Here is a 16,806-nt window from a genome sequence, read left to right on the forward strand (position 1 = left end):
GTGATCTGGGGAGCTCCAAAGTGCGATCTGTTTGAGCTGCACTGGGAAATGAACAATATGAAAATTATTCCCTGCATTTCAATCACCCGATGTTTTTGTTTTAAGAAAGGGAAATATACTTCCTGAAAGTCTATTGCTAAGTCCCTGACAAAAAGAGAAAACCTACTCTAATCTTTTCTTCTAGTGTGTGAAAAATAATCTCTGCAGCAAGGGATGATTTTTATGACCTCTGAAGGCATGAAAACAGAGCTGAAACAATAATGATTACCCAGACTTCCATTTTCCTTATTCTTTGCCTACACAAATCCTACTCCAGGCAGCTGGAATTGGATCTGACTAATAAAACCTAAAGATATAGTGATTCAGCATAGTTAGGAAAGTGATATGATAAATCTCAATCCACAAGTGTAAACCACCAAAATATCTCTATGAAGTTAAACATCTTGGATTTACAAGGAGACTGGTTTTATAAAGCTTCAAAGTAGTTTCTTAAAAATATGCTCTTTTTACTACACTCTGCACCAACAAAAGGCACAGTTCAGAGAAGTGCTTACACAGGCATGTACAATGTGCACAACATCAAGTCCCACTGGCATCAGCTGGGAAGTGAGTTTGAATTTGCATCAATGCAAACTACTTCTCTTGTGAAGCCCAGTCCTCACTTACCTGCAGGCACCTCTCTCTGATACATGTGTCCAGTCCCTGGGCTCTGAACCACCCTGCACGTTTCAGGTTAGCTGTAGGAATAGACCTACGGGCTCCCAGGCTTGCTGCTGGATGCAGTAGGCTGTGGCTTAGACCTGGGAAGATTATCACCATTTCAGGCAGAGACAAGCAAGCTTTGAGAGAGTTGCCAGAAAAGGCTGGCAAGTCTTCTCTGGGCATTGCTTCAGCCACGAGAGGAACAGTCAGAGGGACAGACAAGTGTTCAAGGAGCAGGACAGAGCAGGTAATGGAGTCCCCTGAGGAGACATGTCCTGTGACGCTTTCCCAGAGAGGAATGTGATCAGAAAAAAGTCAATAGTTGTAAGTAATCCCTATAGGAGGAAAGGAGCACTGGGGGTCCTGAACTATTCTACACTCCACCACGCAGCCTGGATTTTACTCCTGCGGTGAGAACACAGGCCAGCTGTAAGCAACAGCTCAGCCGTGTGCTCACCAGTAATTCAGGAAATTCTATCCTCACCACTTCTACTGTTCTCATATTGGTCTGGGAGAGTTGGCATGTTCTAGCAAGGCCAGTGAGAAAAGATAATATTTTAAAAAGGTGATAAAGGGGATTTTCTTCCTGAGCTCATAAATTAATGATTTTGGCACAGTACAATTAACAGGCTCTTGCAATCCATACTGCTTGTTATTCTCTCTCTCTCAGTTTACAAAGACCACTTGGATATTTTTAATTTCACATATCCATAGAATCATAGAATTACTTAGGCTGGAAAAGATCTTTCAGATCATCTAGGCCAACCATTAATCCTACTCTCCCAAATTCAGCACTAAGCCACAATCCCAAGTGCCACAACCGGGATGGTGACTCAACCACCTTACCAGGCAGCAAGTTCCAATGTTTGACAACCCTTTCAGAGAAAAAGTTCTTCCTAATGCTTAGTCTAAACCTCCCCTGGCACAGCTTGAGGCCCTTCCTTCTTGTTCTATCATCATTTACTTGTGAGAAGAGACCTGCACCTGCCTCTTTACAATGTCCTTTCAGGTAGTTGTAGAGGGCAATGAGGTCTCCTCTCAGCCTCCTTTTCTTTAGACTAAACAGCCCCAGTTCCCTTAGCCACTCCTCATAAGACTTGTTCTCAAGGCCCTTCACCAGCTTCATAACACAGTCAACATTGGCCTACTGGTAAGAAATAGAAAACATTGTGAAAGGTTTGGCATAGCGCTTTCTGGCCATGTATGTTATCAGCTGAGAAATCTTTCCCACAACAATCTGTGGTAAGAAACAAAGAAAAAAAATGCTCTTAAAAGGCTGCTGAATAAGGTAGATAGAGTACTCGTTCAGGATTTCTTAATGTGTTCTTTTTATTCTCCCATGGATACATTTGTATTTTATAATTCAGTTCCTCCACTGTCCAATTATCTACAGACAATTCAGTCTTGGATGGATTATAATAGGTTCTGGTTCAGTTCAGCCAAGACAGAATCATAGATGGTTGGTACAAGGCCAGCAGCAAAGGAGTGGCAGGTTGCTGAAGTATTTTCAGGGTCACTTCTTATTCTGAGCTTCCTACAGTGTTTCCAAGCATATTGTAGTCTTAGTGCTTTATGTTCAGCACCTATCCAGGTCTAAGGTAGAAGTTTTTACTTCCCTGCTAATTTCAAATCTTTGAGATATGAACAATTATCAGCTCACCTCTTGTGCAGAGTCCAGAAATAATCTGCTTTCTGACTCTCTGTCCTAACATTGCCATTTCTCTCATTTTTTTCAAGACCAGCACCTAAATACAGTGCTGTCTACTGATCAACTTATTTGATGTACAATCAAGCATAAGAGCTTGTTTTTGGTTGTTTTATTTTAACCTTTTCTTTTAGGAGGACTGAAACTTGGGGAAAAAAAATCTCTTTAAGTGTATTTAAGTGACAAGTCTACACTCCACAGTTCAGGCAGTGTAATACTGCATGTGCCTGGGAATATACTGAAAGAGGGATAAACTGCATGTGTTCAGAGCTCAGTTAATACAGTGCATTAATACCACAGGCCTTAACTTCTCTGTAATTCTCATGTGCACCTTCATGTAATACTATAAGGTCCCTATTGTCTTGTACAGAACAGAGTCTGGTACTTTCCTCCTTTTAAAAATATACTTGACATTTAAAATACCATCAAAAGTTTTGAGGTTTTCTGACAAAAGCTCTCAAAGCCTTGCTTCCTGTTCTAATCTACAGGCAGACATAAAATTCACAGCAGAGGAGCATGTGTACCAACAAGCCCTCTGTTTCTAAAGGGTTTGTGTGTTTTAGGGTTTTTTTCCTTTTTTTTCTCTCACTATTAGCTGCTACTCCATTTGAAAAATCAGCATCAAGGAAGTCTTAAGTCCACTTTGAGTGGTGGTGGGCTTTCAAGTATTAGCTGTCAGACATCAACACATTTTTCAAAGCAGATTCTTGGAGGCCCTGAACGACCCTTTCCATTGTCTGCTTTCCTTTTTTCATCATCTCTCCATCAGAGCTAAAATCTGCTTCTCTGGGATCTCAGTGTGGCAAACAACACTGTACATCATGAGCTAGAAGTGAGTGAAAGTCCTTATCCCAAACCAGTAGGGTCTCCCAGTTAGCTCTCCATCTTTCTGCTGAACCGTGGGAATGGTTCACCCGATGCACATACACAACACAGGTCCAATTTCAATGGCTTTCCTCCAGACTCAGAGTCCCCAGCTGGCAAGAGCACCCTGCTGCGTAGGTGTGCAGGGTGACATGAGCTCTGGATCCTGCCAGCAGAGACACACCTAGAGCCTCCCACGAAGAGCACCCGAGCTGTTCACAAACAAGTATCCTGGAGAGCAAATATTCCATTCTCTCTACAGGTTTCTCGACATTTCTGAATTTTCTATTGTTCCCAGAGAAATAACTCCTGGATTATAACCCTGCTCGGTGGAGCACATCTCCCTAGAGCAAGGAATATGTTGATTCTGTGAATAATGGAAGGACCTTGGCAATAGCTTCCACCGGATAATATCCATTTCCTCCCACTAAACAACTCCATTTCCATCATAACATATCCTTAGAAGGATATTTTTCATTTAGATAGTTGTGCTGCCTCCAAGATCAACCAGTCAGACAGGTCCATAGGTTTATTCTTTTGTCTCAAAAATGTTTTTACCCTGATGCACTCTTATAACCCAAAGGCACGACTCAAAAGCCAACATGCACAACATTATTAAATCCTTTGCAAAGGATTTAACTTCAACACAATAAGCTGATGTAGTCAGTGGGCTAACATAAGCTAGGTTGGCTTTCACTATCTAGCTTCTGGCGGTGACTCTACCAACTTCATTGAGACTGTTTACATTGTAGACAGCCTCTTCATTATGTCTCCAAAATCTAGCAGTATATCTTGGTCCACACCCTGTTGTGTTTTTTACAGCAAACACCTATGCCTTTCAGTGCCTCTCACTGACTATTCTGTGATAATTACACTGTTGTTTTGTATAAATGTCCGGACTGCAAACAGCTAAAGACAGTCAACTCATTCCCCTCAAGACCTCACCCCCAGGGGCCTAGGACAAACACCTAGTTCCCAGGGCATTTATCCCATAGTCCATTTCTGAGCCATGAGGAGTGTAGCAACTGAGCCCATCATATCTGGTGGTCTGCGAGGCAGGTATATCAAAGAAGAAAGTGGTGTGCTGTGATCCTTTGCATGGTGAGAGATGCATGATGCCACGGAGTGAAGGGTCAGTTTTCAAAGGGGTTGAAGAAGTTGGGCTACTCCCAGCATGCACATCAGCAACATAGCATCTTCCCTATATAACGAAACATCACGTTGCAGATGGCCACTGAAATGCAAAGCGTACTTACCATGGCTTCAGAGATCATTAGGACCCATAAACTCCCATTTAGGAACCACTAAGTCAGGCTTTAATAATACAGACACTCCATACATGGCTTAATTTTTTTTGTCAAAACTATTCACCTTTATGGATCTGCAAACAACAACTTTTCTTAAGTTGCTGCTCCTGTTCTAAAGCCTAGTTTCCAAGCTTCCTGCCAAAAATGTTCCTGTTACCAGAGGAAGAAAATCCTTCACATTGCAGCTTTTAAGCAAAAAACAGTGTTTGTAGAGTCAGATGATCAAGATAGTCTGAATGCTTATATTTCTGACTCTAATGCCATAACTTCCATGTGAATCCACTCAGAATATTAGTGCTGTACTAAGCTAGGTGCTGGGCAAGCTGAAGACAAGTGTGCATCAGGAATTTAAAACCCCTCAACACTCAAGGGTGGAAGAAAACTGGAAAAAGAGGAAGAGCATGGACAAATTGTAATGTCATATTAGCACCCCAGGCTAAAGGGTAAATAAATAGATAACCCCATTTTATCCTAGAAATATAACAAAGTGATTGACAAAATGATTGAGAACAATGTAAAATTATAGAGAATGTTAATAAACGTGAATTTATGGAAAAGAAATCTTATCAAATTAAATTGGTGTCCTAACATGACAGTTTTTTCATAGAGGTAATAGGGGTGGTTAAACAGCTTAACTATATATAAAGGATTTTGATGGGCACTAGCATTTGGACCAGGAAGACAAAAGATAAAGAAATCAATAAAACACATGATAAGTTTAATCAAAACCAGTATTCTCAAAATGCTAATGGCAATAATCAAGCAACTGTCTTGAGAGATGCTCCATAGGCTCCTCAAGCATCCATGACTCTGACAGATCATGGATCATGATTCAATAGCAAACTTGCAGTGCTGAACTTTGGCCAAAACACAAATGCAATCTTTGAATGTGTGAACAGACCTGTACTAAATCCATGGTGGGAATTGTACGACTACTGGTGACCCAGCATACCCAGCTCTGATGTCAAGGGGAGCACTGGAAATCAGAGAGGATCTCAAAGAATGACTAAAGGGATTTTAAAGATGTGCCTTGTAAAGATTCCAGCCAATTACTCCCATTTGTTCCTCAAAGAAGATTAAGAGAGAAAATGATATCACTTTACCAGGGAACAGAAATCCATTCACTCTATCAGAAAATATGAGGACAAGACTCAAAGGCTGAAGGCAGAGGTTTGTTGATACCATTTATTGATCCCCTGTGAAGCAGTGACAATTTCCATCAAGCCAGAAAAGCAGGAGCAACAGGAGAAACATATCAAAAAAAGACCATTTAAATTGCTTTGGCCAGCACTGTTAATTTAGGCCCAGGAACTACACAAAAGGTCTAGCTACCATTTCTTCTAGGTTTGTCTGTGCTCCTGGTGAAAACTGAGATTTTTAAAGAAGACACTTACAAAGGCCAGCCTGGCACCTCTAACACAAGATTCACACCAGTGGCTTGTTTTTCTGCTCTTCAGGTTCCGCCTTGGAGCAAGCAGAGGACAAATAAAAAGCAGGAGTTAGCTGGGCCAGTTCACCTCTTGTGTTGCAACTTTGTGGGAGGGAAAGCTTGTTCTCACTATTATAAATTAGGGAGAATAATTCCCTCATCTCTGGTTGGGGTGGAGCTGCCACAGAATTGCACACCTTTTCTTTCTGAATACCAGCCAAGGGCTATTACAGTTCCATGTGTGACCAAGAAGCAAACAATCAGCTTAACCTGCCCATGCTGGCTTGGGTCTGGTATTACCATTGTCCAGACAGCCCTGGGAACTAAGATAATAAAGCAGTGGGGAAAAAAAATAGAAAGTGACACGGCTATTTTCAAGTTACCAAGTGAAATCTGTTCTTCAATACATCACATAGCTTAGATTTGTTGGGTCACCCTTATACCAAATCACAACAGCTGCTGAACAAGAACCCAATCCACTAACAAATGGTGGAGCTTCCACAGGGAGAGAGGATAGTGTTACTAAGAGAAGCTGCTCAGAACAGAGGATGCCTGGTTGTTCTCTGTATTTTGCCAGGTGACAAAAAAAATACTTTTTTGGAAGCTGAGGAGTTTTTCAGGCACTTTTTTTCCACCTGTGTTTTCTCTGAGTCCAAAAGTTGAAGTTAGCTTGAACACCTGCTGTGTTTATCAACTCAGTTCCTGGGAAACATCAGGAAATGGCAGAAGGGCTCCTTCAGTTCTTCCATGCAAGATCTCCTCTCTACTGTGAGCATGAAGGTGAGAAGGAAGCTCTAGCCTAAGTGGCCTCTGTAGGAACAATATATAGGCATTTATATGTGCTTGCATCTGAGGAGCTAAAAGCATTCATAAACTATCGTTAACTAAGCTCCTAAAATCTCCTGTGAAATAGGAAGGTACCCCTGTGGTTTTGGGGACACAGTATTGAAGCTCAGGAGTAATGTGTTCTTTGTTTTGTTTTGTTTTGTTTTATTTTCCTTTTACCAGCCCATTTCAGCTGTGAGTGAGCTGGCTAGAAGCTAAACAAATGATGGAGTTGAGACCTTAAAACTGGAACACATTTGTGGATTTAGCAGCTTAAATTTTCCAACAAATGCAGTTTTATAGCATGAAGTCTCTGAAGCTGAACATCTCAGACCTAAAGACATTGGGCTTAACCTATGCTCAAAGGTCCCTCAGCACCTGATAGACTTCACAGCTGCTGAGTTTTATTGCTAGAACCAGACAGTTCAAACTGAGGACATCAGCCAGTTTAATAAAAGCACAGGAAAATATCCCAACAGTGACCTATTCCAAGTATCATGTATCATGCTCATGCCTTATCACAGTCATGTTTGAACAGGTCGTTAGACTGGAAGCAGCAGCTTGCTACACATGGTCGTGGTGGGCTTGACCATAGCCAGGAGAAGATGAACTCTCTGAAAGTGAAATCCGCTGCACTCCAACCACAGGTTCCAAACACTGCAACAGTCTAAAAATGGGACAGAGAAGAAAAAGGAAGAGGAAAAAGACTCAGTCTTCTTCTCCAAACAGACTTTCTTCTCCAAAATCATTATGAGGATCTGGGAGTAAAGTGAGCATCAGACTATGCACAGTTAATTTTATTTTGCACCAATTCATCTTTATCTAAAAGTAAAGGCCTTCCTAGAAATCCTTCTGTACTCCAAAGCATGTATCTGTTCATTTCTACTAATTTCTCTAAAGGGTTAAATTGTGGACTAAAGCTGCCATGGAGTGAAAAAGTGGGTGGAAAGGGCATGTCAATTGTGGTGAATTTCCTCAAACAAGTGGGAATATAGTGGCTAGCACCATAAACAGGACTAGACTTCTCAGATCAGCATTGGAAGAACAGGCACTGGGGAGTTTCCATGCCAGAAGTAAGTTTAGACCCCAAGTCAGACAGGATTGACTGCAGTCATTAAAATTCTTAAGCTGCTAAATTCACAACTCTGATTTGGTTTTACTGTTTCAGCTTCAGCATTTATTTACCATCTCCCACCCCACCAAAATAGGTTGGTAAAAGAATAAAAAGAAAAAATTACTCCAGAGCTTCCACATCAGGAGCACTGTTTGGGATTATCTTAATCAAATAGATGCTGCTTTGCAGGGAAAAAAAGTTGATAAGCGTGGGCAAAGTAATATTTAAAGTGTGGTCCTTCTGGGTTTTCAGAAAAGTGAAAGCTTCCCTGTTTGGCCAGTGTTCACTCTCTGTGGTGCACACCTGCCTTTTAGGATGGAGAGTAGTGCCTGGGTTTCCTGCGCCATGCTTTGGAGGAAGCACTGGCTTAGCATGGCTCCATCCCTTAGCCACAGCTGCTCTTTGCCAGCTCCTTAATTCCCGGGACCTCTTTCCTGACATGTTGTTTTTTGGCTGAATCAGCTCCCAGAGCCAGTTCCCTGACCATCTGCCCTGCATGGTCAGCAAAAGGGCCAGGACAAGTAGTCAGAGCCTCTCACGCTCTGCAGTCAGTAATGTGCGGAGCCACAGATGGCTCTGGGTTTGGCTGGAGCTGAAAGGTGTGTCTCAGCTGTCTGTGCAGATGAGTGACATTCTGCACAGACCACTAACAACCTCATCCCAAAACTCAGCACTTGGCTACACAAATCCTATTTCCAGTCTTCCTGAAGACAGGGAGAAAACCAGCCCCACACAAGTCTGTGAATTGGGGAACGTACCCTAATTTTTTCTTGAGACCATCTATCTATACACCACAATTTCATCTGCTTCACCCTGTTCCTGTGAACAAACAGGTGATAGAATAGAAGCTGATACAGCAAGCAAAGATCTATTTAGCAAAATGTGAGAACAGATTTGATGTCTTGGAAGCAAAACCTAAGAGATATATTCTCACTTGTAACCCTAGCCCATTTTGTCTTTCAAAACACTGCTTTCAGTTCTGAATAATCTCCATTTCCATGGCCATCTGCTTTGTTTTGATTCCACTGGTACCACTCTTGCAAAAAGAATGGCTCTACCTGATGTCAGACTCTTCCAGCAAATGGCAATGTCTTCACTTCCATGGTTCACACCTGATCAACCACACAAATACTGTTAATGACTCCGCCAGGAGCTGGGAGTCCATGGTTACAAGCATGGTGGCCAGTCACTCTCCATACATAGTCTAGATTAATCATTTGATATAGGATTGTTAATAAACTCTTATACAGTTATTCCTTCAGCTATTAGTACCTCTACTAAGCTCATTTTTGGGTACCTCATCAGCTTTGGCATGAAGAGCATCCACTGGGATATGGTAGCTGAGAAGCTGCTTTGCCGGGACATGTAACTGAGATCATGCTCCCCTCAAAACTTTTGCTGGCTTTCTGCACCACAGTAACTTTCAGACCAGAGATATTTTGCCCAGACACTGGTTTGAACACCTGGTTACACCCCTCATCTCACTCTGTTCTGCACCGACCAGCAACTGAGTCTGCTCTTTTCTATTTACTTCTGCACCTGGCCCTTACCTTTCCTCCCCTCATTTACCTCTGTGCCTTTCTGCAACTCATGTCCTTTTGGTTTTCTTCCCCTTTAGCTTCTCTTTTGTTAAACACATCAAAATCAAATAGGAAAGACTTAGACCATAAGACTAGTTGGCAGCATGCTACTTAATCCACTTTGTAGTTTTCCCTTTTTCCACCCTGCTTCCCTTTTCACAACAAAGACCATAAAGGCTGCAAATCAGAGATGGTTTCCCGGAGTAGCTTTTTCCAACACCCAGCCCAGTGGGGCCCCATTCTGCCATATACAATGCTGATAAGTACTAGTATAAATCTCTTCAAAGAGTGGAGGAACACAGTCACACAGAAAAAAAAACCCAAACAACAGTTATCCGGAAGACTAGCACCCCTTGATTTCCATCATCTGCCAAGGACTATGTCTATATCTCTGCCCCACATTTTTTTATTTCTTTTGGACTGTGTCATGTTAAAAGGAAGTCAACCATTTCTCTGCACAAACCTAATTACTAAGATGTGTCTTGTTCAAATATATAGTTAAGTGTGTTCCAGAATTGTCTGTAACATGCAAGAACATGCAAGAATACAGATTATTTTTCTGAATTACATTCACTGATCACAGACATGTTTTTGTATTGTCTTCAGAAGAATAAGTAAAATATTACCTCCCTTTTTGTTACACTTGTTGCTGTCCATATATCAGAATTCATTTTCATCTGAGCAATAAACAAATAATTTTCAAACATGTGACCTTAAAAATAACTTTTAAAGTTTTAAAACAGCACTTCCCTAAAAAATGAAAGTAATCTGGAGAAGTGGGTCATTCTTTCAACAGGTAGAAAGTACCCTAAGTAGACATACCTGCTGTCTTTCCATGGTTTCCAATGCCACTGAAGTTAGATGTAGCACTCACAGATACTGGGCACCACTGGAGTCCCTGAGAACCTGAACATACCATCCTACCTACTGTCTTTGATGAGTGTTTTGCAACTGGGTAAAATTAATCCTTACAATGGAAACAGGAAATTTGCACCATCATGTTCCCTGCAAGGACTGCTCCCTTCCTGCAGCAGGGAGGGCTCGGGGCTCCTGGTGGAAAGCTCCCAAGAGCTTGCGTTGGAGGAACGACTCACCTAAGTGGAGCAGCCTTTGGAGCTGGGGAAAGCCAAGAGTTTGGCATGGGGTTAGGCCAGCCTTCACTTGCCAGGGATCATGCTCTCCCCTCCTGCCACGGGTAGGAGTCACATTCCAGCAATTAGCACAGCAGCACCAGAAACACAGAGCGAGCAGGGCTGCCTGACTGAGACCCTGTGCCACGCAGATCTGCCAGCTGGATTTCATCCCCTTGGCTGCCAGGAACAGCTTTGTATCATCACTCAGTTAACTAATGCCCAAAAGGCAACTGTAATGTTGGTATGCAACAGCTCTTAAATCAGGGAATTATGAGGCCTTCCTCAGTCAGATTATGGGGATGCACAGAAATGCAGTGAATGAGGGAGCTGCAGCAATCAGCTAGGTTGTGGGCTCCCTTCACATGGCCGAAGGTGCAAGAAGTCATAACTTCTACTTGATAGCACATTACCACTTACCTGCAGACACACAGTAACTGACTGTAAATGCCACCAGATCATTGAACAAAAGAAAGAAAGGAAAAAAGGTAAGAAAAAAATAATTATACAAACCATCTTCAAATTAAGTTCACTCAGAGGGAATAGGCTCACATGTTTCACTTTGCATTTGCAATAGCCTCAGAGTATCTGCACAACTTCTGGAGTGGGTGGAAGAGAGCTTCCTGAAGCTCTCATAATGACCTCAACACAACTTAACTTTGCCAATGGCTAAACAGCCAAAACAGGGTTCAGGATAAACTAGGAAACTTTGAGGAGAGATATAGCAGCCTCCAAAACTAACCATACAAAAAACATTCCCTATTACCAGTGGTGTGTTGCAAGCTTTTTCAGAACAGGAATATTTTCATCGTGTTTAGAAAATGCTTCCCACCTTGTGAACACTACAAATAAAAGTAAGCAAAAAAGAAGCTGCTAAATAATAAGAGTTGCCAAAACAGGAAAGAGCTCTGGAGGCCCAGTGTCTGACACTGCACCCATGATTTGGGTGTCACTAAGCCATTGCCAAACCTACCAGCAAGAAGAAGGTGGGCGAGAAAAGACAGGGAAAAGGGAATGGTTCTGCCTGATAAAAAAGCCTAACCTGTGCTTTATACGACACATGGTTCCCTGTTTCTCAATTTGAAATACATTCAAAAGTCCAGGTTCCAGTTGGTTGAACAGTAAGTTTATTTAAACAACCTACAGGTTGCATTTATGGAGGTTTAGATATCTCCATTTTCTTTTACTGGTGGAAATTTAGAGAAAATAACCATTTGCTCTTGAAGGCGAACATACAGAGGTGACAGCTCTCTTAAAAATTCTTTTTGAATGTTTTGAGAAGAGTCAGCATTGATCAGACTTCATATTTCAAAGCTTGGCAAAGGAAGCAGCTTTGGACACAGATCTAAGGAAAGAAAGCTACGTTTGCAATGCATATGGCAGTCCATTAGCATTATATTTTCAACACGAGTGAAGTCTGTGATTTCCTACACGTTGACTGGTGAGCTACAGCATAAATTCACTCTCACCCAGTATTTATAGCTGCTGGCATTCAAGACTCAGTTGTGATGTTTCCTCGGTGCCTCTTCACATGAAGCCCTATAATGGGCTGTCTCAGCTACCGGCAGGACACAGAGCCTTACCTTTCCTTGCATCGTTAGGTCAGCATTTCTTAGTCAGTTACGGGGAGTTAACAAGCCTGATGTTATTCTGTTAATATACAAAGGAAAGAGCTCAAACTATGGATCCAGCAAGAAAATGCTGTTCCGTCCTCTGCTAGAACTCCATTCTACATCATTAAAATATTTCAAAAGAGATAAAACTGCATATTTCACACGTTTCTAGTCTAGCTGACCTCGGCTGTCAGCACTGGAGAAGCTGATAGCACTGACGCACCATTACTTTCAGACTGGTTCTGCTAGGCTCACTGTCCAGTATCACTGTTGGCTACCTTTGAAAGGCTTTTGCATGCCCATATGAATGACTTTAACCCTTTGCCTGCCAACAAAAGAAAAAAAAAAAAAAAAAAAGTAATGCTTTAGTCATGGATGTGGAAGGAGGCCAGGATTTGTTACACACCATCTTATCCCTGCCCTGAGCACATCCTCCATAGAGCTGCTAGGGAAAAGCTGGTTGGGAAGAAGAGAGATTGTGTTTCTCCCTGTTCTGTTCAGTTTCTTCTGCCCTAAAAGCTTACAAATTCAACCTGACATTTTGCATTTCTTACACTGCAGCTTATTATGGGGACAACATTATCTCAGCTGATGCTTCTCAGTGAGAGGTACCAAGTAAGTCTCCCAACACAGACAGCCAGTATATAACCATTGCCGGAGATCTGAGAAGGGTCCTTCCTCACAGAAGGGAGATGGATAGCTGTTTCTGGCTGCACCTATTCCCAGCACAACTGAGAAACTGAAGGCACCCTTGTGAGGTCAGATCAAAAGTCCAGAAATGCCAATGTCCGGTCCCTAACAGTGGCCAGCAACGGATGCGTAGGAGAAAAGAGCGCAAGGAATGGGCCACAGGCTGAGTAATCCCTTCCCTACTACATGCTCCAAACTTCCAGCAACTGGCCATTTAGAGACTTCCTGAGCTAGAGGCTGCATCCGGACCATTGTATTTAATGGCCACTGATGGACTTATCTTCTATTAATTTGTACTATACTTTTGGCCTCCACAACCTCCCATGGCAATGAGTTCAAAATTTAATTCCGTACTGTGTGAAAAAGTATTCCCTCTTGTTTGTTTTCAACCTCCTGCCTGATCACTTCATTGGGTGTCCCCAGCTGTGTCATGAGAAACACTGATCAATCACTTCCTATTCACCTTCACCACAGCATCCACAATTTTACAATCCTCTGTCACCTCACTCGTTTATATCCACCACCACCCAGACCTTATTCTCTTTAGTCTCTGCTCCTGGCTCTTTGTAGGCCTGCAATTCCCTCTTCAAAAACCAAACTTCATGCAATATTTATGCTATAGGTGCATTTTGCATATGAGCAGTAGCACAAGAGTGTTTTTCCATTCTCTTCTCCTACTCTTACTTCTATTGTGTCTTTTTGTTCACAGCTAATTGTGAGCTGAGATTTTCAATAAATTCTTCCAGCAACTCCGAGATCTTTTTCATGGGGCAGCACGTCCCCCAGAGTTCGTTATGCATCCATATGCACTAGACCCATTTTTTCCTTCTCCCCTCAGCAGTATTTCACATCTATGAGCACTTAATCACATCTGCTGGTTTATCAGTTAGTCGCAAGATATCCTGAAACACTTCCATAGCTCCTGGCACAGCCTGACATTTCACCATCCTGGATAATGGCACGCTCAGCAATTTAGGTCATCAACCGTGTCTGCTGATAATTGTTGAAACCCATCAAACAGCACAGGTCCCTGATGGGAGGCAATGGCAGCTTGCCTAGTTTGGAAAAGCCAAGTATTACTTGCACTCAGCTGGCCAACCCTTTAAAGCAGTGTAGGCACTGAGAGGACCTCCATTACCTCCCAGTTGTCTCAGGAATTTCCACAAGGAAAATTTCTGAAGCCTCTGAAAATCTAACAGGTTCCACTGATTACCCGTGTCCCCACACTTGCTGATGCAGCCACATTTGTGAAGCACAGCTCCATCCACCAGGGACACAGCCACTGTTTCCCCCACCACTCAACACTGTTGCCATGTCTATTTTACATGTTCTGTGAAGCTACCCCACATGGAAGTCAAACTCAGCTCCTCTGATGGTGCTAGGACCTCTTGCAAAGACCAGCATCACCATTTTTTTAACTTCATTTCCCTGGCACAAAGTCCTACTTAAGCAATGGGTCCCATAGCAATTATGTTGGAGTCCAGCATATTCAATATAATTATACTGAATATTATTATTCACTGTAATTTTTGGAGTCACTGCTAGCCCCATCTGCCTGCCGTGCTGCTCAGTCACTGGCAGGTCCTTGACTGTCTGCATCTACTACACCAGGACCACTGAGATGAGGACAGGCAGCTGTACAAGGAGCCTGTAAACAGGAGGGCTGCACTTATTTATGCCAAAAATAAACTTCCATATGCATGGGCTCACATGAGCAGTTTGTAGAGAGCAGTCTGCAACAGAATGAGACATCTGGACTGTGGAAACCATGCTCAGAAAACCCTCCTGTGAAAGCATTGCCTTGCGGACCACAAAGGCTCAGTGCAAGCATTATAGGACACTCAGGCAGGATAGAAGAGGACCAGTGGTGGAGCAGCTGCATGACCCCAAAACAAGCTCATGCCCCAGGACTTCCCCAGGCACCCCCAGGCTATTTCTATCTATAATGCCCCTCAGCTGGAGAACCACAGGCAGATGAGACTTCCTACCTCAAAGATCTTCTGGAGTCATCCACAGACTGAATCAGTTTTGGCTTTGAGGCTCATTTGAGTGTTAAATTAAGTTGTCTGTTGTATGGGCTGAGGGGCGTGGAGGCAAAGAACTTCCTTCTCACAGCTCAGCATCATCACTGGGATGAAATAAGGACACAAGGCCTTGCCTAGCCCAACTCTTCTGAGCAGGGTGGAAAGATATTTTCAAAAAAAAAATCGCAAGCAGTAACACTGATCTAAAGTGCTGTAAATTGATGGGGCAAAAGGGGAAGAAAGGGAGGAGCAGGAAGTGGTAACTCATTTGGACTCATGAAATGAGACTCCAGCTGTCATAAGGTTTCAAAAATCGTCATTTGTTTTCACCTGGTCAGAAAGTCCCAAGCAACAAATCAGCCCAGGACATCGTGCAGTCTTGTGGCTGCTGTTGGACACAACTTCAAAATCCATCAGAAAAGTAGCTCCTGTCTTGCTACATTGAGCCCTCACGCCACATAAATCCAGCTTCCTTTGCCCTTGGAGGCAACCACTTGTCCCGCCTCATTATCCCAGAGACAGCTCATTTTACCTGCAGAACTTCATATTCCCCTCTCCCTTTCCAACGCATATACATGACCTTCTATAACGGGCTTTTCCATGAACTCTCCTCTGGCTTCAGCAAAATTGAAGGTGATTGAATATTTCAGAAACAATTTAGATATTCCTACCAAAGTCAGTAGTTCCCTGGAAACCCAACTGAGGTCTTGTGCAAGGTCTGGGTAGTTTTCTGCTCAGGTAGGGTCACTCTAGGGAACTGAGAAGGAAATGCAACCACTTAGAAAGGCCTCTTCATTCAAGGATGACATGAGAAACTATAGATAAGCTCATAGCAAATGTTGGGGTTCCAATCTATGAACCAGCTGCTTGACAGATTCTTCACAACACTGTTATACCCATTGGAATCTTCCTGCAATGCTCCTCCAGTTGCACTGCACGAAGCCCTCATCCCTTTTCCCATCATCTCAAGTGATAAACACCCACGCAAGATGTTTACTCACAAAAAACACATGCAAAATTTCTGAATGCCTTAGGGTCCAACAGCAAGTAGAAAAACATAAAATAAAATAAGATGAGGTGCTGTCACTGCCTCCTCATTTTAACTATCATTTTGGCACATGCCAGAACATTTCCCGAGGCAAAACATCACCAGGTAATGAACAGGGATTTGCATGCAACTCCAGCAGTGGGCATGACCACAGGCACTGATCAGTGCAAGTTCTTCCTTCTCAGGGTGTTCCCAAATCCCATCTTTACACACCAGCTGCCCCATAAATGGCCGCAACATCTACTGCTATTTGTATTTTTAATTGGATTGCCAGTTGTCGTGACATAATAGCTGATGTTTCCGCACAAAAACATGTTTATTACACTGATGTAGAGCTGACTCAGAGCACAAGGATGCTTTGAGGATTCTGTGCTTGATCAGCAGATTCAAATCCCTTGTTGCCAGACTGGCATAAATTGCTAGCCGGTCCCTTCCCAAGAGACAAGCTTTGACTCTCTCTCCCAACAGCATTAACTAGTCACATACCAACTAGACACACATCCTTTCCAACAACGGCTTCATGAACACCCAAAGAGAGTATCTTTGGATCTTACAACCCTCCTACTCCAGGAGTTAGGCTTTTAAAAGCATCATAGAAGATACCCTCAGCTTCCCCTAGCATGCAAAAACCCTTCCAAAACATGCACTGAAGAAAAAAGGGCAAAGCTAAAATGAAGATGGAACTGCAAACTATAAGGAAAAGTTATTTTTCAAAGTCTTTATTCCTATTTTTATGTGCAAGGATACTCTTGCATTCTTTCATGCTCTTTAGGTC

This window comes from Apus apus, chromosome 1, assembly GCF_020740795.1.
Source record: "Apus apus isolate bApuApu2 chromosome 1, bApuApu2.pri.cur, whole genome shotgun sequence".
Classification (NCBI taxonomy): Eukaryota; Metazoa; Chordata; class Aves; order Apodiformes; family Apodidae; genus Apus; species Apus apus.